This window comes from Chlamydotis macqueenii, chromosome Z (genome assembly GCF_036417535.1).
Source record: "Chlamydotis macqueenii isolate bChlMac1 chromosome Z, bChlMac1.mat, whole genome shotgun sequence".
NCBI classification, from domain to species: Eukaryota; Metazoa; Chordata; class Aves; order Otidiformes; family Otididae; genus Chlamydotis; species Chlamydotis macqueenii.
The window spans coordinates 30,610,878-30,637,601 of record NC_141593.1 but is presented as its reverse complement, the minus strand read 5'-3'; positions in this window follow the sequence as shown (position 1 = coordinate 30,637,601).

Genomic DNA, 26,724 nt, shown 5'->3' with positions numbered 1-26,724 from the left:
CCCACTGGGAACAAGTAGGCAGCATGCTAAGAAAAGTATATGGCTTTCAAATCAACCTGGGTGTGATAAGGTTTTGAACGTTTCTTGTTACTGTAGTCTGCTGGCAAATGTCAGAATCCTGAAGAAGACTGTGAGTTAATTGCATTCCTCTATGGCATGGGAATGGGTCATTAGAGTCCACCTTCATTTGGAGCAAGGGAAGAAATCTCTATTGCAGAAACATTTAGTCCGGGCAGATATTGGGTAATTGGAGACTAAAAGAAGGTGAACTAGGGAAAGAATTTAAGTTAGGATTCCTATTACACCTTCATTTTTTTTCAGTACCACTTTATGAATCTATGCAAATTACGCTGTTTCTGAAGATTTTTAGTCTTGAGTGGGTACACAAATTGTTGTAACACTTAGTAGCTCTAGGATCAAGTTTTGTACCCACTGGAATATTAGCCGTGGATAATGATTTTCAGCAGGACTGTATTTCCTCTGGTGAAAAATATAGATTTGCAAATATCAAAGTGTTTTGTCCATTAGAATGTTTAACAAAATAGCTCATGTCAAAAAAATGTAAAAGCTGGGGATTTTTAAAAATTAAATAATTGAATTAACATGTTGGCTTTATATTTCCTTTATCTTTTTAAGCCTTTATAAATGCTCATGTTTGAAATGAAACACTCACTTTGTAGCAAATATTTCTTATCATCCCAAATAATTCCTTTTTGATTTGCTGGTTGAGCTGGAGGATGAATTAAAATTCACCTTGCACTGGCTGAATTCCTCTTTTCTGAACTGCCAATGAACCAAGAAATCAGTTATTTGTTCAAGTCTATAATTGTGCTATATATAACAATTTCCTAAAATGTCTTCCAACCCACAAAGATTTCCCTGCTGAGTTTGCTTAATTCTAGAGATGAAAATTATAAAACCCTGAAAGACAAGCTTTCACCAAGCTGAAGAAAAAAAAAAAATCAAGGTACATCTTATGTTGTTTTGGTAGATGGAAAAGATCATCAACTCTAAATTTTTATTCACTCTGTATCCTCAACAAGATGTGTGGGCTCATAGGTAATTGTGGATGCTCTCTGCCTCTATTAGCATTGAAGGAAACAGCACCTACATTTAGTCCATCACAATTCTTTTTTGCACGTGTGGCTGGTATTCCCATTGTTAAGCTAGAATTTTTCTTGTTCACTTAGTGAAGCATAGAGTATATCATTTTTTTGTGATGGCTACGGAGAATACATACCAGGGAGATTCACCTTAGTTTAGGACAGGCAATTAGTACAGGATTATTATAACCATTTATTGACATACAATTCAAATTTCATTTTAGTTATATTTTAATAAATATGTGTAATCTATCTGGTATTTTCAGTAGCTAGTTTTTCAGATATAAGAGCACTCGTCAACATGTATAATGTTGCAGTTACTGTAGTGGACAAATAACTGCTTAATTTTTTAAAATGCATGATTAGTCTTTCAGATCTTTCTATTTTATACATATCACCTGGCAATACAAATAAAGCTTCAATGTGCTCTGAATATTGATACATTAGCTTAGCTGACTTCATTACTCAAGCAAAGTAAACCTAATATAAAATATTAAGACGCAGTGTATCCACACTTACATTACTTGTTTTGCAAACATTATATTATAGAAACCTTTTAGAGAGTTATATTCATTTTATTGATGACTTCTAAAAGGAAGTCTTTGTACTATGATGACAAACTAAGCAGAATGCTAGAAGAATAGTGTTTTCAAAACTTCTCAGTGAGCTGAAATAAATTTGATATATAAATAGCAAAGCTTAGAACCTTATCCTATCTGTCCCTAAAAAACAAAATCAGAGTTTCACAGTTTTCCAGTCAGATAATGCCAGTTTTCCTAGCCCAGCTGGCTTCTGACATACAAGACTACCAGTCTGCCATGTATATACAGTTAGTACAGAACCTTTTACTAGAATGCATGCCAGCAGTACTCACTTTAGTCTGACTCAGGATTGCATTTGTCAAATAGAAAGATGGAAAAAATGAAGGATAGAAGGATACAATTTTAAAGGTAGATTATTTTTAGATAACCTAGAAAATAGTAAGTGCATAACAGCTACTCATAAGACAGGAGCCTTAGCATTGGTGCCAGTTCAGATTAGTAAAGGAAAATAGAAGTACAGGAGCTATCTGCTGGTAAGGTACTTTACCAGAATCCAGCTCTCCGTATAAGATGCTTTTCAAATGAAGTTTTGTGGGGAAGGAGGGAGGAAGTTGGGAAGGGGAGGTAAGAACAAACAAAATACAGCTTAATGCTAATTCCTCCCACCTACAATTTGTTTAATAATTCTGCTCTGGGTTTTTTGTTTTCTTCTTTGCTTGTTGTTTTTTCTTTTTTTGTCAAAGGATGTATCTAAGTTAAATACTACTGCCAATACCACAACACAGCAGTAACTGCAGTGTTATCTGTGTTCTCTCTGTGCACTGGGCAGAGGATTTTTAATTTCATACGTCATTACAACTTGCTGCAGTGATTCTACACAGTCAGTACATCTTGTTATCACAAGGAATGTGATCACGTCCAATCCCAGATTCCCTAGTTTTGGACTTCTTGTTAGCACTTGGGTTGCAATCCAGTGCTGGCACTTCAGAAGGGCACTGAGTCATCCAAATAAGATATCAAAAGAAGCAGCCTTTAGCTCACCTCCAGTGACTGCCAGAAAAGTGGACATCAGCCAAATCGCATTATATTCTGAGAAAGTAAAAGATATTTGTCTCCAGCTCTGAAAATCATGTCTTCTTTGTCTAAAACTGTGTATTTATTATATATATTATATATTTTCATGTTAAAAGTATATATTTTATTGACCCAATGCTAGATCTAGTCAAGTGCCTTCCTAAGACAAGATTTGATATGTCATCTGTCTGCTAAAAGCAGACAGTCTTAAAAGAGTTGATTATTCAGGCATGTTTGGATAGAGGTATGTGCCCCAGAAATAAGTAACATAGAATAAAAAATACTAACTATTTCTGTTCACCTCCAAAACTTACCAGGGAGTGCAAGCTTGTACATGAATGCAGCTGTATGTGGTAAATACATTGGCAAATTTTTTTTTTCACATTTGTTTCATGTACTCTACCCTATATTTCTGACCTGTAATCATCCAGTGAATCTGTTTGGAAGATTTCATCCCCAAGACACATAGCAACTGCAAAACTAGCTTCAGGAGAAATAATGCAAGCGTGGTCTGGGAGGAAATGCAGGAAACTGGCAATAAGATTGTGGGAGTTACTTCCAGACATAACTTTAAGGGACAGTAGAGAGGAGAGAAGATATATGAAGCTTATGATGCTGACCTGAGTGTAGAAACAAAGAAATGTTGCTTTCTCTGATTCATTAATGACAGAAGAGATTGTCCAAAGTACTGCAAAGGGTGTACTACAGCCCATCATAAAAAGAGAGCAGGGACAGACAACTTACAGTGGAGGCTTTTTGTTTCATTTTTTTTTCATTTCTGTGTTTAGTTCTGTCTTAAGCTTTCATTTACTTGAAGAAGAATATTGGCAGAAGGCTAAACTACTAAGAGAAAAGAGGTATCTGTTTTAGGAGATCAAATAAGGTCTTTAGGTACTGTTAGTTATACTTGTGATAGTTAGAACTGGCATTTTAGTAATGTTCCAGTAGAATCTACCAGACACATGAGAATATACAAGATTTTTAAAGTATTAAAAATCAAATATTAGAGCTTCAGCAGCTCATGTGGTTGTCTAAGATGAGTGACAGTGCATGAAATAGGATTGCCAAAATGTGAATCATCTGTCTGTGTTGTCTTAGAATAACAACATTGTGGGGTAGATCTCTGGATAGATGATGTTGTGTAAAATATTTTCCAGCAAACCATACAGTGACAACAACTAATCGTATTACTGTCTTTCTTAAAAAAAAAGACTACACCTTGGTTTTATGCTTAAGAGAAAAATGAATGCTTTGGAGCAAATTCTAGCATTCCTACAAGTACTGGCCATAAAAGACAAAATAATTTACCTTTGCTGAACCTCACAAGGTCCTCCAGCATATTGAAGCCTCTATGCTAGCACTGCCCTCCAGTGTATTGACCTTTTCCCCTCAGTTTGATGATGGCCAGGCGTGCTTGGATCCCATCACCCAGGTCTTTAATAAAGAATATCTACTCTTCTCCCCTTATCCATTGAGCTGGTCATCATGAAAGGCTATCAGGTTGGTCAGGCATAATTTACCCTTGGCAAACCCACAGTGGCTGTTTCCAGTGACATCTTTGTTCTTCAAGTGCCTGGAAATGGCTTTAAGAAAGACTTGCTCTATCCAGGGATAGAGGAATGCTGACTGGCCTCTAGTTCCCTCAGTCTTTCTGCTTGCCCTGCATAAAGGTGGGTGCAACATTTAATTTCCCCAACATCAGGAACTTCCCTGATGGACATAACCTTTTAAAGATGGTAGAAAGCAGCCTAGTGACATCAGTCAGTTGTCACAACACACTGTGTCCCATGTCCAAGCAGGATAAGTGTTCCCTGCTCTGTCTTTTTCTGCTGTAGGTACTGACATTCTCACAAATTCTATCACTAAGCTCAGGAAATCGGGGAATGAGATGGCAGATCTTATCACCAAAAAATATGTAAAACAGGCACCAAGTATCTCAGCCTTTTCTCTATCCTTTGTCGTTAAGTTCACTTCTCCATTGAGCATTGGCCTTACATTTTCATCAGCCTTTTGTTTCATTGACCTTCATCTCCCTCACCAGTTCCAACATCTGAAAGTCCATTATATAAGAGATTACATTTTGTTTATATGCTCTGGTGTTGACTTACGTTGTGCTAGAATGTGTGGCTAGAACATGTTTTTGTAAATTACAATGCTTCCAAAGAATGGGAAAGTTAGAGTTTTCAAAAGAATTGTGATAATAATTGTTTTCATATCCTAGCATTTCTTTCCAATTTGCTAATCTGAATTACAAGATGCAACTAAATCTCTGGGGTTTTTTTTTTAAGTTGCTGTATCATTCTGTGACCCTTTGTTGCATGAAAAATCAAAGATATCAATGGCACGTACCATGCAACAATATCTTAGGAACTTCAGGGAACACAAAGTAGTAAAAGGCGGGTTGACATCAGCTAGATCAGCAGCAACAGCAACCACCTGGTAATATGTTTGCTTTGTTTCTCAGAAATAGTAGAAAAATATTTTGTAAGACATATGTTACATTAGTTCTGTCTGGGCAAGCTCAGTAAGCTTTATTACTGGTAAAAAGGTGTCTGTGATGAAATAACTCCAGGTGTGATTACAACAGAACTCTTGATTCAGGGAGCTGTGATACAGCTATTGGCTTTTGCAAATACTACTGTTTTTACCTCAGCTGTCCACCATCAAAAACATTCTCAGATGATATCTTCAGGGCTGCTGGCAGTGCTGGAGACAGAAGGACTTTGCTTAATGCAGCCAGAGTGAGTGTCTCACTTATTAACAGATGAATTGACAAAATGTCCCAAATGTTATCCATCTGCTCTTGTCTTTCCAACCTGTTCTAAAGCAAAGAATATACATTTGGAATTGAAACTCATGTCTTCTCTAGGGCTTACTTTTATTGACAGAAACAAAACAAAACAAAAAACTAAAACAAACAAAGAAACAAACTGAAAATGCTTTAACAGCACTTTACTCAAACCCAGCCCAGGATTCTATATTACCTCAGGGCAGAGTTTTTCAGCAATTCAGATTTCATCCGAACAATGACAGTAATTTTCTTCCCACATATGCAGCCTTTTTAGTGACTATTTTTCTACTGAGCCACTACTTGTCTTGAAAATCTGAAGAATCTGTGCAAGAATTATAAGGAAGGGAGGGATCTTGTGAGGTTATCTAGCCCACCCTGTGTTATCAAGCAGGACACGTGCAGCATTCCTAGGAGATGTTTGCATCATCTATTCCCAGAGACTTTGATTACAACCTTGCTAAGAATATACATCATTTTTTTTAATTATTTCTACCTTTTTTTTCATGTTACCTGCTTTGAAACTTATTTGTTGTAATGTACACTTAAGTTTATTTGTCCAGTCAGGAATGGATGTGGAAAATGTGAAACAGATTCTTTCTAGATTTTTTTTCACTCTTTTAAAAAATGTCTTTACAAACCAGGCTGTTTCAGGAAGAATAAAATATAGTTGGATTGTGTTCTACGATAATAGTTTTGAAAGGTACGAAATATTGAACTTTGTATCAGTTAAAGAGCCTATTTTTTCTTTTCTTAGGAAAAAAAAATACTTGTTCTATGTTCTGCATGCATATATGTGAGGGAAAGATTGTGTGTGTTATTGAGTGCTTTATAATTGCTTACAAATCTCTTTACTAATATGAACTATATTGACCTTGCCATGTAAGAGCAGTGAATCTTACATGAACTATGAAGAGAAAAGTCTGCTAACTTATTTTCATTTCTGATTTGTTCATGTTCTCTGAGGACATGAGACACTGACAGTACTGAGCAGATTCACGGTCAGATTTGTACCATTTTCTTTTCCTGTGAAATTTCCTATCTAAGTGCACAGCCCACAGTTATTAAAATCAATATTAAGTCTTAATTGACATAAGTGGGTACTAGATTGGACCCTACATTTTTGTATGAAATGTGTGTACAAGCTGGTACCAAATAAGTAATCTATACAGATTTTCTTTATTGTTTTTTTATGATGGCAGAATTGTTGAGCCAGATGAAAAGACCAACTACAAAGCTAACATGAGATTCAGCACCTCAATCTTTTATGTGCTTTCTTGTCCCATGAAAACATATCAAAGCACAACTTAATGTAATGTATTTGTAAAAATGCTATGTAGATTCCTTCAGTGAGCATAGAGCAAGATATAGTGTCTAACGGACCAAGCTTTTCTGTATATAGCTAATGATTCCATAGTTTGCAGTTTTCAGAAGCCTTTTAAATCAAAATTTGTTGTGTAAGGCAGGTTGTAAGCACTTCCCGTGCTGAGCCACAAAGATTGTACAAGTCATATGTGGGAAACCAAGAAACTCAGCTAAGATAGCACAGCCAGGATCTCACCAGGACTTCATGTAGAGAGGAAATCCAGCATCCGGCTTAAAAACAGAGAACCCTGGCTGGTACATTTTGTAGTGAATAAGAAAAGTAAAGCAGAAGTAAAAACTGCTTCATAGAGCACAGCAACACACGAGCATTGTTAAAGTATAAAAAGAACATTGGTCATGAAAGATGGTAGACCCTCTCATTCATTGGTCATGAAAGATGGGAGTGTGCCTCATCCTGATATGTGGTATTGCCCTTGGAAGATACTCAAAATGAGAACTCTGGAAGGTCTTATACTGAAACTCACATTAAAGGTTCAGTACCTGGGCCTGCACTGCACCATTTCACTAAGAATAACCACAATGCTGGCAGTGCTTGTTTGATTGTGTAGTATGGCATTTTCTGCTACCACTTATTTCTGTCTCTGCTTTGGTGTCTCTCTGTTGCTTACAGTTTATGGAAGGACATTGAGTTGTAGTTGATATTGGACATAGTGAGCATTGGGAGCATGAGAGGAAGCAAGATTAACAGACTACAATTTTAAAATAATGATCTATATGGCTGTTAAAACAGACAATGTTTAGGTGGACTCGTTATGGCATTTAATGGTTATTCTGCTGCATTAGAAGATATACTGCAGTTAGGCAAAACTAATTGCTCTAAATTGCAGTTCTTGTTCCCTTCATAATGAACAACCTGTAATATCAGTATTTTGTAAGGTACATTCCAAATAATTATTTTAGAACTACAGTTTCTCAAATCAGTATAGCTAAAGAAGTGATCAGAAACAGTGTCCAAAAATTACTGAAAAAGAAATAAAAAATGTTAGTACCTTAGTTACTAAAAAAAATTGTATACCTTAAAGCCGAGCTGTCTATCCACAGAAAAAGCAACATCTGGAAATATATGCCAGTGCTGCTCCTTGGAAATATGTAAACTCATATTCCTTCCTACAAATCCAGACAATATCTGATTTGGACTTGATGTACAGGAAATGCTGGCATCAGAATCACTGTAACTGTGCATTTATTTCTCTGGCTTTCTCTCTTCTGTCATTTCCAGAAATATTCTTTTTCCTTCTAAGCTTCTGGATTTTTTGGGAGGACAAAAATCAGTTAATTGTAAAGACTGTGGATTCTTCTTTAGTGGCTGATTAGTCCTGAGCAACCAATCAGAACTCCAGCTCAGCCACAGCCAACATTGATTAATAGATGTCTTGGAGAACTACTGAACTATTATCTCCATCATAAAAAGAGAGAGGCATTTAAGGAAGTTACAAAGTTTTGCAGATTGTATTGGATTTCTTAATTTTTGGTGTATTGTTTACAATACTGAAATTATTTTTAACCTTATTAAATCCTTATCCATATTCTTTTTAAATCAAGAATTAAAGCAAAAAGCCCTCACTCTTCTTTTAGTTGTAATACTTGTTGGTCTCACAACAAAGATATAATTATTATAATATAATGTCATATATATAAAAATAATATAATGTAATGTAATATTACAGAGACATGTTTCATTCAGAAAAAAAACTAACTAGAGTTTCAGGTAATATGCAGCTAAACTGTTTCTATGTGGAAATATTTTCCTGATACTAAAACAAATTACAAACAGAAGTAATATTTTGCTATAGGAAAAATCAAATGGAATATCTTAGTGGAAAAAATGATCTGTGCACTAGTGATTCAATTGATAGTCAATAATTCCCTTCAGTTTTCCACAGAGAGAAAACCATGCTGAACAAATTAATCAGATGAAGGAAGAGAATATTTTAAAAACAGTAACTACAAGATTTCTACATGGAAGGTCTACTTAATAAGCAGGTGAAGGTCGAGCGCTTCAGATTCTATAGTAATGACAATTTTTTTTTACTGTGTTACAGAACTTAATCATCAAATAATGTAATATAAAACTTTTCAAATATATTGATTAAGATTTCTGTAACTCTGTAAGTATACACACCCTTCTTAAATATACTCCTAAAAATGACAGCAGCAATGTGTCAAACTGGACCAGCAAACTTTTTCCTCTACTTCCTACCAATTTTTAAGACTGCCATCCCCAACAGAAACATAAATCTCCATTCACCCTTCATAATACCGAGATCTCATTAAAGAGGACACAGTATATTTTACTTATAAGCTTTAGTGCAAATTCCCAGAAGGAAATAGAAAATCTCTTGAGTCTAACTTACCTTGAATGAAAGTTGTTTGGTTTTATTGAGTTTCAATCTGGAGTCTTTTTTTTTTTTTTTTTGTAAAAATAAATACATTTTTTAAATAGTGATGATTATTCCCAAAAGCTGTTTCAGTACCTAAAGGCACAGAAATCATGGCAACTTTAGCTTTCAGCCAACAATCAGCCAGACTTTCCATTGGGCTATTGGAGTTTTTATCTTTTCATTTTTGTTCTTTGCCATATTTGTGTGATAGTACTACTATTCTCCCGTCCTCACCTCCTCACTCTCACCCCTCTGAAAATTAATATACAACACCATCATGCAACAGTCTTCATCTTGTGCATCTCTCCTTGTATATCCTGACAATTAGGTCAGGTTAATATCTCACTCTTAAAAGTCCTGTGTACCATCTCCTACGAAAACCCTTTTCTTTTTACTCTGCAACTAAAAACTTTGTTCAGACAATTATTTTGCTAGTTAAAGATAGTTCTTCTTTCTTATTCTTTGGAGCTTTAGCCTCAGTAGAAGGGCAGAGGATTTCTGTTCAGGAGGGATTTTTCAGGAAGCGGAAGCTCTGGTTTTGAATAATCTCAGGCTGGTGATGCTCTGGAACTCAGATCTCTTTTGACTCCTTTCAGGTTTTTCTTCCAAATATGAAGTATGCATCTGGGCACCATCAACTCTTTTAAAAGAATAAGTGCTGCTCAGTTTTTTGGTACTAGCACTGCATAATGCACAGTCTACTGTCTAACCTCAAGAGAGCATAGGAGCTCATACTTCTTAGTGTTTATCATCTCCCGGGATGTGACTGCACTGTATCTGCTCGTCTGTTTATTGGAAGTACAAAGAAGCACACTGCAGGCAGCTGGCCATAAGCAAGCCAAAGTACAGAGCACATTGGTTCAAGCACAGTACTCGTATTATGTGAGACCACTTATGGATCTGAGTTGCTAAGTCTGTTGTGAGTGATCTGAACTTCTTGATTTCGGAAATGTAGTCCCTCAGGGTTTTCTACCAAGCTCTTTTTGCAATCACCCAATGCTTTATATTGACTATAGAGCTCTAACAACAGCTGTGTAATGTCAGTGAACTTACAAAATATTTTTTAGATTTAGTAATGCCAAATGTGGATGCTCCTAAGCAGTCACCATGGCTCAAGCTCTTTCAACACAGCAGAAAAGATCAGAGAAACTTAGCTGAGTGGGAAATGTATGAAGGATATTCATACACTTAAATCTAATAACAGCATACTGTAAGAATCTGCAATATTGTCAGAAAACTTCATAAAAATGAAGTTTGACATGAGATGGATTTCTTTTGTAATAGGCTTATAAAATCCATATATATCTATGAATAGTGAGTAAGTAGAAAAATTTCTGCATGTTCTGTCTGCCTGTCACATTACACTCTACAAACTCTTCAGTGACATTCAAAGATATGATTACTGCATTGCTGTCAAGGTCAGTGAAACCTGAGGTAATGCTTACATAAGTGCTAATCATTTAATATAATGTGGCCTGCAGGGTTATGGAGAATGGTGATTCAGGGGTATTTCTGAGATCTCACATATGTTACAGAAATTTTACTTTATCTTCCCTCAGCTATTTTTTTCTGATTAATACTGGTGTGTTCTTTGGGTAGTAACTACACTTTTGAGAGTGCTTGATAACGGTCCTGTTGTGTGTCTGCTCTTACCATGCTCCACTACCTTTGATCTGTGATGCTCTTTGCTCCCTGAAACAGGAAAAGAAATAGAGGGGAGAGGAGTGGGTTTGTTTTTTTTTTTTTCCTTTAAAGGCCTCAGTATATGCTGCTGTACTGTAATCATAGAATGAGGAGGCTGCTTAAAATGACCTATCACTTCCTTCATCTCCTGAGAAATAAGAAGATATAGTATGGCAAAAAAAAAAAAAACAAAAAAAACCAAACCAGTAAAACAAAGTCAGTGATGCTAACAAAAGAAAAGGGATATGTGGGGCTTGCATGGTCCCAATTTTTTATAGAAGTTTAAAACAATGTAGACATTTGCTTTGTAGCCTAGTGACTTGAGGAAACCAGAACATAATGGGGAGGTGGTTGCATCTTTCCATGTCTCTAAAAAATCTTTAGCTTCACAGAAAGAAAAATAGCTGAATGCCAACTATGTTTTGAAGGAAAACAAAGCTGTATTTTTTTTTGAGAGCATCTACCAAAAAAAAATTAAAGTAAAGAAAAAGAGTAATTAAAACAAGATATTCACATTTTGCCACATTCTCTCTGAAATTAAGGATCAAAAGTATAACAGATGTATCCAAGTCCTTAGTGTGTTAGTGATGCTTTTTACTTGATCACTGAAACTGACAAAACAGTAACTGAGATGTTGTAAAGAGTATTTGTGGTTTGGCCCACTATATTCCTGACAATGCGAAGGGGAATTGAGTCAATAGTTTGTTTAAGAGTTCTGCATTTTAACAATTGCTGTATTATTAAAGAAAGAGAAACTGGCATAAGATTGAATTTTTCATTTAACTGGGCAACAAAAGACATGGCCTATCTTAGGCATATACTGAGCAATCCAAAATAATAAAAGACAAAAAAAAATATTAAACTAAAAATAAAGAAATTCATATGGTGACAAAGGCCCTTTTCAGGATAAATAAGACCTGTATCTTAAGCTGTTAACCTTACTCACACATTTGATGCTACGGAACTAAAGTAAATGTAAACCTTTGGTTATGCTTATGTGTATCTTCCCTGCTCAGTCTTTACCTAAACTTCATTTACACTGTCAGCTGTATCCAAAGATGATTATATGGATTTAGTCCAGTGAAATTAGCAATATCAAAGCCTTTTCCATTCTGCTCCACATAAAGGTGAGGTCCAGTAACATTTTGTGTTGGCTGGCAGTATTGGTTTACTCATTTTAACTCAGCTTTAGTTTTAGTGTTTGAAATGTTAGTTCAGTAGATGGAGACCAGGGTGAAAATAAGCTATTGCTGTGATTGCCTGTCTCAGGTCTATGCCCTGAGTCTCATGCTATCATTACGCTATTATAAAGCTGGTGCTGAGTGGGAAAAGTCAGAATAACTCACACTGATTTTTGTTGAATGACATTTCAGAAACATAGAAAAAATCTTACAGATTTGGCTATGCTCCAGAGCTTCCTCTCAGAATGTAGGTATTGCACTCTGTTGGATATCTTTAGGAAGATAAAATAAGGAGTAGTAGCCTATAGCACCTGACAGACAAAGCTTTGCTGAAGGATTTAACCTCCTTAACATTGACACTCAAGAATAGAATGTGAAGGGTTGCTGGTATAATTTTAGCTGGTGTTTTACTGTGAGCAGAGAGCAACAGGAAACTGGCTGTGATGTCTAGTGTGATAGTTGTTCAAACAATAGTACGGAAAGATGCTACTTCTTCCTAACTTTGTGTTAGTGAGAAAGGCAATGACTTCACAGAATCACTGCAGCAAGTTGCAAATGATGTATGAAATGAGAAATCCTGCCCATGGCACAGAGGAAAATCTATAGTTAGTATTGTGCAGTGGCTCTGGCACTGTGTGTTGTTTGCTGCAGCATTAAACTTGGTCAGACAGATAACAGCTGTACAGAATTTTAAGGAACAAACAAAGTAAAACATATAAATGAGGTTTTCAATTTCCTGGTCTCCCCTTGCTTTATATAAAGCAATTGTCATTCTGAGGTTGTTCATGTTAGATCACCATCTAGTACTCTACCTGTCTATACTGAAGTGAAATCTATTTGGATAACACCAGTTTTCTCCTAAAATAACTAACAGCAGTATTCCAATTCTTTTAAGAATAACAAGGAACCAGCATTACATTAAAAATACATCAAAAAATACAAAATATCTATTAAGGTTTTCTAAGTGTCTTGAAGAAGTTACGCTTACTAGAGAGGAGAAGGGAATTACTGAAGTTTCAAACCTCAGTAAGTTTGCAGATGACACCAAGTGGAGCAAGAGTGTTGATCTGCTTGAGGGTAGAAAGGCTCTACAGAGGGTTCTGGACAGGCTGGATCAATTGGCCAAGGCCAACGGTAAGAGATTCAACAACGCGGACCTGGGGATGTTGGTCGACAGCCAGCTGAATATGAGCCAGCAGTGTACCCAGGTGGCCAAGAAGGCCAATAGCATCCTGGCTTGTGTCAGAAATAGTGTAGCCAGCAGGACTAGGGAAGTGATTATCCCTTTTTATTTGACATTAGTGAGGCCACACCTCAAATACTATACTCAGTTTTGGGACCCTCACTACAAGAAAGACATTGAGGTGCCAGAGCAGGTCCAAAGAAGAGCAGTGAACCTGGTGAAGAGTCTAGAGAACAAGTCCTACAAGGAGCAGCTGAGGAAACTGGGATTGTTTAGCCTGGAGAAAAGGAGGCTGAGGGGAGACCTTATCACTCTCTGTGACTATTTGAAAGGAGGTTTAAGGGAGATGGGTGTTGGTCTCTTCTCCCAAGCATCAAGTGATGGGATAGAAGGAAATTGCCTCAAGTTGCACCATAGGAAGTTTAGATTGGATATTAGGACAAATTTCTTCACTGAAAGGGTTATCAAGCATTGGAACAGACTGCCCATGGAAGTGGTTGAGTCATCATCCCTGGAGGTAGCTAAAAGATGTGTAGATATGGCACTTAGGGACATGGTTTAGTGGTGGACTTGGCAGTGTTCAGGTAGTGGTTGAACTCAATGATCTTAAGGGTCTTTTCCAATCTAAATGACTCTATAATTCTGTGTTAGAAATACAAGCATGTACCAGTTAAATGTTTTTTTTTTTCTCTTTCTCTCTCTTAATTATGAAATAGTTAAAAATATTTTGTGAAAAAGACTTTGACATTAAGGCTGTAGAATTTTAAGATACGATTTGAGACAGTATTACTACGTGTCACAAAATCCAATGTAGATAACAATGGACACTAAAAGGTACACCTCAACTGTACTATTGCAGAGAAAAGTCTAAACTGTATGTTCTGGGTAAAAAAGCTCCTGAAAGTCTCAAAGCTAGCTGCCAAGGTGTTCCTGTAATGCAAGAGATGAAGAAGAAAACTAAGACTATCATCAAAGATTAATCAAGACCCCCAAAACAATTAGGTTGTTTTAAAAAAAATCATTAAATTAATTAAAAGTAACAGATTATGGTTTTCTTTAATTGCTTCCTGATGTGCATTCAGTTCACATTTGTAAGTTTCTTCAGCCAGAAACATTTTTTTTAACAGAATTGGAGACATTTCATAAGTGGTTTCATTATGTGAAGTAGGTCTTTCAAGAAATTACAAATACTTCGTGTTTTAAAAAAAATTACAGAGCTGGTAGTTGACGGCTTTTTTACCAGGAACACTTAGAAAAGTGAAGGCAAGTCTGCTAAAAGTGCAAAGGCTAAGATGCTTAATTAAAGTACATTAAACCTCTGTTTTGATGTTCCCACTTATCCTTGAACAGCTATAGCCCTCTAAAATTGCTTTATTTCTGAATGAGAGTATTCACACAGGATCTAACACACTTTAATTATCCATATTTATCCTCACAACTTTACCTGTTTTTTCTGAGTGTTCCTAGGTAGGTAGAGTTTGAAAACATTTATGCTATGCATCATGGCATGTAAATATTAGGAAATGTAGATTTCCTAAGTATACATAACTTCTAAATTATCACCTCTGCTTTTGACCTGCAGAACAGTTTCTTTACTTCTCTGAATGTCTGCATACTCCTTTTAAGGATCTAAGTTAAAATTTTGTTATATTAGATCAAACATAGGGAGAAGGAAGAACAAAAAAACAGAGTGAAAGGACAAGTATTTATATGTGGGCTCTTTTTCTCCAGAATGTCTGTGAACATAATTTATTGAGACTTTCTTTCTAATATGACTACACATCTTCAACATCTTTCCATCTGTGCCCAGATATACCCTCCACTCCTCCACAATATGAATTATCCCTTTCCCCTATCATCCCTACTACATAAAATTTGCCAAATGCAAGCAATTTTTACCTCTTTTAAAACATCCATCAATGGAATTTTATATTTAAAACTAATTACAGTATTTTATCACTATTGTTGTTATTATATTTTATAACAATTATAATTTTATTACTATTTGATGTATCCGAAAGTTAAGAGAGAAGGAGAGAAAGGTCAAGGTCTCTCAGTGTATTTTTATTAACTTTTCTCGTCAGGTCTGTACTGAAAATCAAGACTGCTCAGTGTCACTCTCATTTCCAAACCTATATCAGAAAACTAATATCAGAACTGCTCATCTATGATCTAGGAGAATCTTGATGAAAAAGTGGCCAATACTGTCAGAGAAAACAAGATAGTTGTTCAGTACTGTTAGCACTGTATCTCACTAAATGGTCACTACACTGTCATTTCTTAGGGTTAAGATTTTTTAAAATAGAAATTATTCATCAATTATGATATCTTCTGAAGGTACATCCATTAGCAGTTTATATTATGTTAAGTAAAACATTTATTTTTTTATACTTGCATTTTTCTTTTACTTAAAAACACACTTAGTCAGATACCAAAACATACAATGCCAAAAATAATTCCTTAAGTCAGTGACTGTCTTGTCTTTGTAAAAATATACAGACACTGTGCATTTTATAAATAAGCCCTTAGCAGCTAACCACCATTGGTTTCCCAGTATTTCTGTGACAAGAATCTTCTTGAGTGACTTATTTATTGACTTATTTGTTTTTTGCAATGTAACATTCTCACCCTTTGAAGATTAATATTGTAAAATCTGAATATTAAAAAAAAAAATCTGAAAAATACTTGTCTAATACTGTCACGTTACACCTCCTTCCTTTCTCAAGTATTGAGGAACCTATAGTTTACTGAGGAAGTAAATCATATTATAGTTTGGTAGTCTTATTTTGAAAGGAAACTTCATTCTAGAAGTCTAAGGCCTTCATTCCGTTAGTAAAAATAAACATCAATTTCTTAAAATATGTTTGGAACAATGTGATTTCTTTTATTTTAGGTGAAAGTTAATTCAAATGTGTTTTCAGGTAATTTTAAAATACCTTATCAATCTTTCTAGGTTCCACTTGATTCTGATATTCTTTTCTTCAGTTTTGTTTGTTCACCTATCCCTTTTTAACACCTAAGCATTACTAAATACAAGTACCTTATTATACAATTATAATAATAACATGTATGCATTTAGTAATAATAAAAAAAAACATTCTCCTTCACAATGTGGAAGTATTAATGAGAAGTGAATTACATGTCATATCAGAGAAGTACTTTGATGGGGATTATTTGAGAAGCACCCTGAGCATGAAAGATGGTCTGCTCCTCTTGTCAAAAATCTTTTAGTTGTTGCAGTGTGAGAGTGACTGGATCATGGCTGCCTTTTGCATGACAGATAAAGGAAATCTAAGTTTAGTTTCCTAAGACTCTCTCAAGAAATAAACAGGATAGACTACCACATAGGAAAAAAAAAATTGCCAATACACATGCTTTCACACATTTAATTTTCTGTTTATCCTTATTTAATTTGAGGGACAGTCAGCTCATTATCTTAGCTGTAGTATTTCACAAAGACATGTTTTTGTGAAGGGAGTGTAACAGTATGAGGCAGGACTGCAGGAGAGATATTCTGTATCCTCTGTTACACAGCAGGTGAGAACAAATTATCAAAATGACCATTTTCTGAAGTTCAGGTTTATGGTTTGATAAATTGGTTATGTGTAAGAAATATGATTCAGTAACAGTTCTGCTATTTTAAAGAAGTGTTGTCTTTAAGTCTTTTCCAATGTATATGTAAAATTCATTTTTGCAGCTATTTTTTAATATATCATGGATTTGTTAAACCATAAACTGGCAATAGCAGTTTCAGGCAAGTATGCAGAGGAAGTGAAGGGAGCATGTTTCACTACCATTTGTGCTCACCTTTAAGTTCTTGAAACACTGTTTGAAATACAGACTTTTACATAGTAATTTTCCCTTTTTGCTTTTCCTCACCTTTTCCTTTCTTATACTTTGTTGCTCAATTTATTTTTGAAGACAAATTTCTACCTTAAATACACATGCTAACAAGCATGCACCTGCGTAAACTGAATGCTGACATTTAAGTTTGTGCTTTCATCCGTTAAAGTAAAAAACTCCCCATGCATTACTCTGTCTTGGAGCTGTTGAGGCCTGGCATTTGGGATTGATGAACTCTGCAAGCATAGACCAATTTTCAGTTGCCTAGGTCATTTCTCACCTGCTGATTTTTCCTTAAGCATGGCATGACCATCTTTGCTGAAGGTCAAGTACAGCTTCAAGGTAATTCTATCTGTACCTGGATTTTCCTGAACTAGATTAGATTTGCTGTTGTGTCCTGATCTGTGGCAGAGGCTGACACCTCTGGCCCTTTTTTCATATCTGCTCCCACTTTATCATTTTAACTCCATTACTTGTCATTTGTAAATGAGAGAAACTCATGTGGACTGGTTGGGAGGTTTTGAGTTTGAACTCATTGAATGTAGTTTTTGAACTGAAATGGCATTCTTGGTGACTGTTAGCTATAACGCTTGTTTTACAAGATCTGATAGCCTGCAGTCAACAGAACAATGTGCTGCAAATCTCTTCAGGTTACAATTTTCCAGAATTCAGAGTTTTCTTCTTCTAAATGAAAAGAAAAAGAAGTACATACATCCTGTGTTTAGGTGCCTCATAACACCTGCAGGAAGTCGTAACAACTTCAGGAAGCTGACCATCATGAGCTGGTTCTAGCATTACTGAGTTAAAAATCCTGAGCTATACCTCACAGCAGTCCTCCTGTAACCTGTTGCTAGGCTGTTTTAATCCCTCCTGCTTCAACACTAGGAAGACGTTGATAAGTGTGCAGTCTGGTTATTAAATTCTGGGGCACAGTGTGATATCTCATTAGTCAGTGACAGGACTATTTTAAACTCAGCAAGCATCTTAGATAGCTGCTAAACTTCCAAACTACCACTTTTCATAGTTTTCCACAAAAATAGACTTCCGGGAACCATAAGGAGTATGTTGATGTTTATACGCTGTAACTCTTTACAAAGCAGTTGATTAAATATTTGCCTAGTTTGCCTCTTTAAAGGAAATTATATTTGTTTTAGAAGAGTCATGTCTAAAATATGACCCATGTACTTTAAAATTTCTGTTCATTTTAATCCATCAAACAATGTTTGAACAAAAACTTCACTGAGAATCATCCCAATTGTCAACACAACAATGGTTCAGACAGGATGATAGAAATAAGAAATAACCAAACAGTAATCAAGACAAATTATCAGGATGCTTGGTTTATATTTTGAGTTTCTAAATTTTAAAGTCACCTTGGATTATTTCATGGAAAATATGTCAGATGAAACTACAGGGGGCAGCAAATATTAACCAGATATCACATGAAAGCCAATACATAGAATTAACAGGACTCCTTTAGGAGTACTTTGGTGTATTGTATATTGTAGATTTTGGAAATTATTTGTCAAGATTTGTTACTAAATAACTGATTATATTTAGAAATTAATAAAATTATTTCAAGATGGTTTAGATTTGTCTTTAGGCAATTAAAAAGGCTACTAGCCAGTACTTTGTTTTCAAAGCACTTTTATCTTTGCAACACCTGGGCACTTTCACTTAATTGTTTCCATTGTTCTGTTAAAGACTGTTACAAAAATTCCTTTTTCTTTTTTTATTAGTTCTGCATCCCCAAAATTTTAAGTAACATGTTATGTTTTGCCAATATGCACATTTATATAGTGAAATATGGAGTCAAGTCCAGACTGTTTCTTATCCTCACAATATATTTTATTTTCTTTAAATGTTCTTTCCCACAGAGACTTGTTTACTTGACATGGATTATAAACTTAGTATGAGCTTTCTGGTTCATCAATAAATGTAAGACTGAAATTCAGACTATCGTGACTGTTCCACAAGAACAATTTGAACCTAATAAATGTAGCAAGAGATAGCTAGGTTTTTTGATACCTATTGGCTATATCATGTGTGCACTCATTGATCTTTATAAATACCAAAACAAAAGACATATTGGTGTCTGGGGTTGTTGTGACAACACTTATGTTCAGGAAACTTAATCTGCAAAACTCCTTTATCCAAAAGAAAAAAGTTAGAAAATGTAGTGGTTAAATTTTTTAATATTGTGCTTCTGGATAGCTGCTTCATGGTTACAACTACACTTTCATTTTTATTTTGCTTCTATAGAACAGATTTATCAAATGCTGGAGTGTCTTACACATTTATGTTGTATATGCCATAGCATTAAGAATCCTATAAAAATTATTGAAATGGTTCTGTAAATCAAAGAGGCTTTGACTTCTTTTTAATTTAGTCTTTTAAATTATTAAGTCCACCCATCAAACTATACTCCTGTGCCTTATATTCCCCTCACGGATTTATTTTTACAAGTATCTATAGGAAGCAATGATAATCACTGCATATAGACACCCTACAATTCAGAGGGACCTAAAAATATTCTAAAACACAGATCTCATCTTATATTTCTTGTTAACACAAGCAGTCTCATTCCAAAACATTTGCAGTTTGAAAATATTGCAAACCACATTTGCATGTAACTCATCAGTTGACTACATAGTTGTCAACTGAAATGTATGTCAATATGCCCATTTCCAGAGTTGTTCAGAGATTTAAAATAAAAAAGTATCATATTGTCAATGTAATGATTCATCACGGGATTCTGATGAGATCATACATCACATAGACTCATATACATACATATGCTAGATGTAAACATATATGATATATATTTACAACATAAAATATATATAAAAAACAAAATACATACATGCATACAAAGATATATATGGAAGTGTTCTTTCTCCTAGAGAAAATAATTATCCTAGAGAAGCTGGTGGCTCATGGCTTGGGCAGGTGTACCCTGAAATGAGTTAAAAGCTGGTTGGATGGCCAAGCCCAGAGAGTTGTGGTGAACAGAGTTAAATCCGTCTAGCAGCTGTTCACAAGCAGTGTTCCCCAGGGCTCAGCGCTGAGACCAGTTCTGTTTAATATCTTTATCAATGATCTGGATAAGGGGATCGAGTAAGTTTGCAGATGACACCAAATTGGGTGGGAGTGTCAATCTGCTTGAGGGTAGGAAGGCTCTGCAGAGGGATCTGGACATGATGGACCAATGGGCCAAGGTGAACTGTGTGAGGTTCAACAAGGCCAAGTGCTGGGTCCTGCACTTCGGTCACAACAACCCCATGTAATGCTACAGCCTCAGGGAAGAGTGGATGGAAAGCTGCGCAGCGCAAAGGGACCTGGAGGTGCTGGTAGACAGCTGGCTGAACATGGGCCAGCAGTGTGCCCAGGTGGCCAAGAAGGCTAAGAGCATTCTGTCTTGTATCAGGAATAGTGTGGCCAGCAGGAGTAGGGAAGTGATTGTGCCCCTGTACTCAGCACTGGTGAGACTGCACCTCGAATACTGTGTTCAGTTTTGGGCCCCTCAGCATAAGAAGGACGTTGAGTTGCTGGAGTGCACCCAGAGAAGGGCAATAAAGCTGGTGAAGGTTCTGGAGCACAAGTCTTATGAGGAGCAGCTAAGGGAACTGGGATTGTTTAGTCTGGAGAAGAGGAGGCTGAGGGGAGACCTCATTGCTCTTTACAGCTACCTGAAAGGAGGTTGTAGGGAGGAAGATGTTGGTATCTTTTCCCACGTAACTAGTGATAGGACAAGAGGAAATGGCCTTAAGTTGTGGCAGGGGAAGTCTAGATTGAATACTGGACAAATTTCTTTACTGAAAGAGTGATAAGGCACTGGAACAGGCTGCCCAGGGAAGTGGTTGAGTCACCATCCCTGGAGGTGTTCAAAGAACATGTGGTTTAGTAGGCATGGTGGTGTTAGGTTAATGGTTGGACTTGATTATCTTGGAGGTCTCGTTGAACCTTCGGATTCTATGATTCTATGAAATGGTTAGGATAATCCTAACATGTAATTTTCCCTTGAACACTAATGGAATTGCATCTCTAGCCCATAACAGTCTAGCAGCAAGTAGGTGGTAGAAAAGTAGAGTGTCAGAGATTATCTATCCTTGGACAAAGACACTATCAAATGACAATATGGAAGAATAAGAAAAGATTCTCTTTGTTAGCCTGAGCTCATCAAGGCTTCATGTCAAGGAATAAATTTCCTCCCACTAGGAAGAAAAACTGTTCCACTTTGAAAAAATGAACAGAGCCAGGTGATACTTGAACAGATCTGACAAACAGGAACATGCTCTGACTTAGGAAGTCCAAATTTGTGGTATTTTTAGAAACTCACATTTCTCTGCCTTACCACTTTTTCTTTGTTTTCAGTTTTTTTTTTTTTTCACTTTTTGCCCATAATGCTTTGGGCATATGTCATGAGTCTACAGAATACAGATGACAAATTAGACATGACCTTTCAGATCTGAAATTATTTTTATTGGTATTTGCACAGGTGGAAGTAGCGCTGTATCTGAAATATAAAGTCCCTGCAGATATATGGGCACAGTTTTTGTTGATGGTACGTCAAGTTTCTTTCTCAGAAAATATCACAAGAAGGTAGAAAACACATGACACTTTTAAAAGTGTATCTTGTTAATAGTCTTCTTTCCCTTGTAATGGTTTGATAGGGGAAGGGTTTTTTTGTTTAGTTGGTTGGGTTTTTTTTCTTTTTCTGATATATTGTATTGCGAACTAGTGTATTGAAGAGGGAAGTTGCTCGGTCACATCCTCACCATTCTGTAAGGCAATAAGCCCTACTATTCACAGGAAAATCATAAGACAGTCTTCCCAAGTAATTTTTTTTTGAAGTGTACATAGCTTTATTTTATTTAAGACTATTTTAACAGTACACATACAAAAGCTTCCTTAAAGAACATTATTTCACTTTAGGCTCTAGAAGCTTGAAGAACTGTTCATAAAAGAGAAGATATATTATAATTCTTAAAATGTTTCCTTAATGGTCCTAAAACTCTAAAACTTTTTTACTGTTCTTGAACTTGAACTTTTTACTATAATAACATGGTATAAATACAAGAAAGATTCATTTCAGTACATCTATCTTATACATTGCTAGCAGTCATTAATGTAATAAATAAATCCCTAGTAGGTGAATTCTTCTTACCAAAACAGAAATTATTTTTTAACTTTCATCTAAATTTTAAAATGACAGGCCTTAATAATTGTTGGTTGGGTTTTTTTGTTTTTTTTTTTTCCCTGGAAAGTAAGAAAAGTTCCACTAGCTTGAAATAAACAGCTAACAGTGAATTACAATTTTTTTTTTTTTTAATGAGATGGCAAGATTTGGAGCAGATTAAACCTAAAAATACACCACTGAAAACTGAAAGGAAAAGTCAGAGTCAAAGTTTTCTTTTATAAAAAACCACTTTGTTAGACATGGTGACCTCTCTGGATATGGAAGACCTGAGAAAAGTATCAGGAACTTTTTATTTGCTTTACTGTGCAAAAACACAGAAAAGAAAGCTTTCTAAACCCAAAGCCATTCCAATGCTTGGAGAACAGGTAGTCACCTTGCTGGTTTTAAGACCGTAAATTCTTAGTGCTTCTTTTGACTGTGGTTGGATTTATGGAGAAATATAAACTCTGAGTGAGTGCAGAGTCTTGCTTTGACCAAGCTTGTGGTGCATTTGACATGCTGGAGGGAAGGGATGCCATCCAGAGGGACCTTGACAGGCTGGAGATGTGGGCCCATGAGAACCTCATGAAGTTCAACAAGGTGAAGCGCAAGGTCCTGCACATGGGTTGGGGCAATCCCAGCAGAAATACAGGCTGGGCAGAGAATGGATTGAGAGCAGCCCTGAGGAGCCTGAGGACTTGAGAGTGGTGGTAGATGAGAAGCTCAATAGGAGCCAGTAATGCGCACTTGCAGCCCAGAAAGCCAAACACATCCTGGGCTGCATCAAAAGAAGCATAGCCAGCAGGTTGAGGGAGGTGATTCTCCCCATCTACTCCACTCTCATGAGACCCTACCTGGAGTACTACGTCTGGCTCTGGAGCCCCCCACCATATGAAGGTCATGGTCCTGTTGGAGTGAATTTAGAGAAGGACCATGAAGATGATGAGAGGGCTGGAGCATCTCCTCTATGAGGACAGGCTGAGAGAACTTGGACTGTTCAGCCTGGAGAAGAGAGGGCTCCAGGGACACCTTACAGCAGCCTTCCAGTACCTAAAGGAGGTTTATAAGAAAGACATGGAGAAACTTTTTAGTAGGGCCTGTTGTGATAGGATGAGGGGTAATGGTTTTAAAATAGAATGAAGCAGATTCAGACTTGATATAAGAAAGAAATTTTTTATAATGAAGGTAGTGAAACACTGGAATGGGTTGCCCAGAGAGGTGGTGGGTGTCCCATCCCTGGAAACATTCAAGGCCAGGCTGGATGAGGCTCTGAGCAACCTGATCTAGTTGGAGATGTCCCTACTCCTTACCAAGGGGTTGGACTATATGACCTTTAAAGATCCCTTCCAACTCTAACTATTCTATTATTCTATGATTCTATGACTTTAAAGACTGACTTACACCTAAGAAACATACTGCAGAACTTTATATAACTTTATTTTATGACCCTTCATAAGTACAATTTAGAACATTTGAAACTAGTAAATTAAAAAGATACTGCAGTATACAGATTACTTATTTAACAAAAATGCATGTAATATAGGTCTAAATACATGTGACGGGAAGTGATGACCACAAGATAAACAAAATATGTATACACTGTGTATTATTACACAAGCTTGCCTTTAAAATATTGCCATGAATTTCCAAATAGTTGTTTAAGAGAAAAACTGGAAAAAAAATTTCCTGTATGCCTTAAATAACTCCAACTTTGGCAAATGGGTGGATGCATATGAACTGATTTTCCCCAACTGGGAAATTCCCACTTATTATTTGCTTTTTGCCTTTTGTATATTCTTTATGTGCATTTGTATTACCATCTCCTTAACCCCGGTCTAGATTTAAACCATTGTAAAATTTGTTTATTTTTAATATTGATATGGTCATAAATTTTATTGCTGTCTCAATTTGGCTAATCTGTTTTCTCGATGAACTGTTTAAATGCAGACTTTCTGTTACTCTGCGTGAGCAGTGCCTATCTGGTTACCTCCGTTTGCAACTAGAGCTGTTTTCAAGGTGCAGAACCTTGTTGCTATCAAGTGTTCAGACCATGCAGTTGTGATTTCATTGCTGTTATGCTGTTAGGACGAAGGTAACACATGCAAGAATCACACCTCATTTTACTTTCTAGGAATATCTTTTAACTGTCAAAATTGTAGAAGAACTGGAAGTCATCTCTCTATTAGCCATAACAAACCTAATAACAGAAAAATTGCAAGGTATTTCCTGTCTATAGGCTATGGAGCTGTTCAGGAAAGTAGATTCTTACCTTGAGTTTCCACATCAGCATGTCTCTTTTTTTTCTAATTCAGTTCTGCCCATCTGATGGTGTCACACAGAAATCTGGATGTCCTAAAGCTGATTGTTCTGGTCTTTGCTTTTTACTACTATTTATTCCAGCTTGAAAGATAATTCTTGATATCGATGACCCAATTAGCATTTGCTGCTGGTTGCCAGAAAAAAAAAATGTTACTGTATTGAGAACTGTACATGGATACAAAGGAATTTCACTAAATAACACCTGGGGTGACAGTGGTCCAGTGGTGAAGAAAAAAAAAAACAGAAAGGAACCAATTAGTTAACTGGTTAATCCAAGCAAACTAGCATACCCCATAATCAAATTGTGATTGGAAATCATAGTGGTCAATGTACTTCCTCGGAATAACTGGAGTCTCTGATTAGGTCCAGTAGACAGAGTTCCATTCCTTGAACAAATAGAGTATTTGACAACAGCAATAAGTTGTTATACTCCAGAATGATCAACAATAGATGTACACACATATTTATTCTTGTATTTCTCAGAGACTTGTTGGCAGCAGAAGAATAGAAAGACACTATGACACTAGGTAATTCTGCCTTCTGTTCAAGGCTATGAAGGGTAGTATGCTTATGCTTTTGAGACCTTGTTCCTCTTTTCTCCTAAGGCATGTCACTGAGGAATGTCTTTTTCTTACACTCCAGTCTTTCCCTTCATGCATGTGTTCTTTGATTACCCAGAGAGAGCCCGAATATTTCCAACTTCCTGCCCCCAATTCAACTTTATGCAGACATGCACATGGAAATTTTATGTCATGAAGTTATGGTTTGACAATTGCAAGGAACCAAATTGTTTCCTTTGCCTATAATTAAAGACAAACACTAGTTACCTATTAAGCCATACAATTTTGACATAACCCTGTGTTAATTATATCTTTGGAAATAGCAGAATTACACAGAATCAAATTCCTTGTTCAAGAAGAGTTGAACAAAAAATAACCCCGTAAGTGTCACTTGCACCAATTTCTACAGTGAACAATTAATGGCAGGATTTAGACTTTTGTCAGAGCAACTTTTATTCTGCCAGCTGTCATCTTCTGCCCTCCATGGTTCTCTGCTACCAAACAGCATCAATGCTTTCTGGAAGCACAAGACATCTGAGGAGAAAAGTCATCCAGACACTAAAGAACTACAGTCCTTCCGGCACACCACACCTTTACCCTTCCACACAACAGTTTTGCAGGACCTGACAAACAAAAAAAACCATACATTTCTCTAATTTAAATAGAGTAGACTTTGAGTATGTTTATATGTTGTATTTGTAGAATAAAAATGACAAATGACAAGTGAGCTGTACACCTAGAAAAAAAAAACATTTTAGATAGGAAGTATCTAAAATGAGTACTATTGGTAAAGATATAAGGACAGTAGTTCTTCATTAAGTAGTTCTTTAGGATATTAAATATTTCTTCACAACATTTTCATGTCTTTGGAGAAAGGGCTAATGTTGAAGGAGTGCTGTCCTGTTGCTAGAAAGCCACTACTGGCAGCAGAAGGTTTATTTACAGAATAAATCCTAACTTAACAGTAAGTAGGCAGTGTAAGCAAATGCTGCCCTCAGCCACATTAAAAGAACCACCTCTCCTGTACTTACTTGAAAACTGATTAACTGTAGACACACTATTCCTAAAGGTATCAACAGAAGTTATTAGTTCAGAGTATTCTGAGTTTGTAATTCTTCAGACTGTGTTGCAGAAGTATTTATAAGTTTCAGAATTTCTTAATGATATTACCCAATATTGACTTCAAATGCATGGGCTTCAGGTAAATTTGCTTCTTATATTGACAAAAAGTGATTATAAAAGAGACACGAAGACATACCAAAAAAAAAAAAAATCAAAATCTGAATTTTTTTTTTCTCTTAGCATGCAGCAGTCTGTAGTGACTAAACACAAACTTTAATTCACTGTTGTTGAACTATCTTCAGGAAACTTGGATATCACAGAGTCACAGAATAGCTGAGGTTGGAAGGTACCTCTAGAAGTTACTTTGTCCACTCTTCCCCACTCAAGTAAAGCCATGTATTGCTCAAGCAAAGTAACCTATTTTATAAACTCCCCTAGAA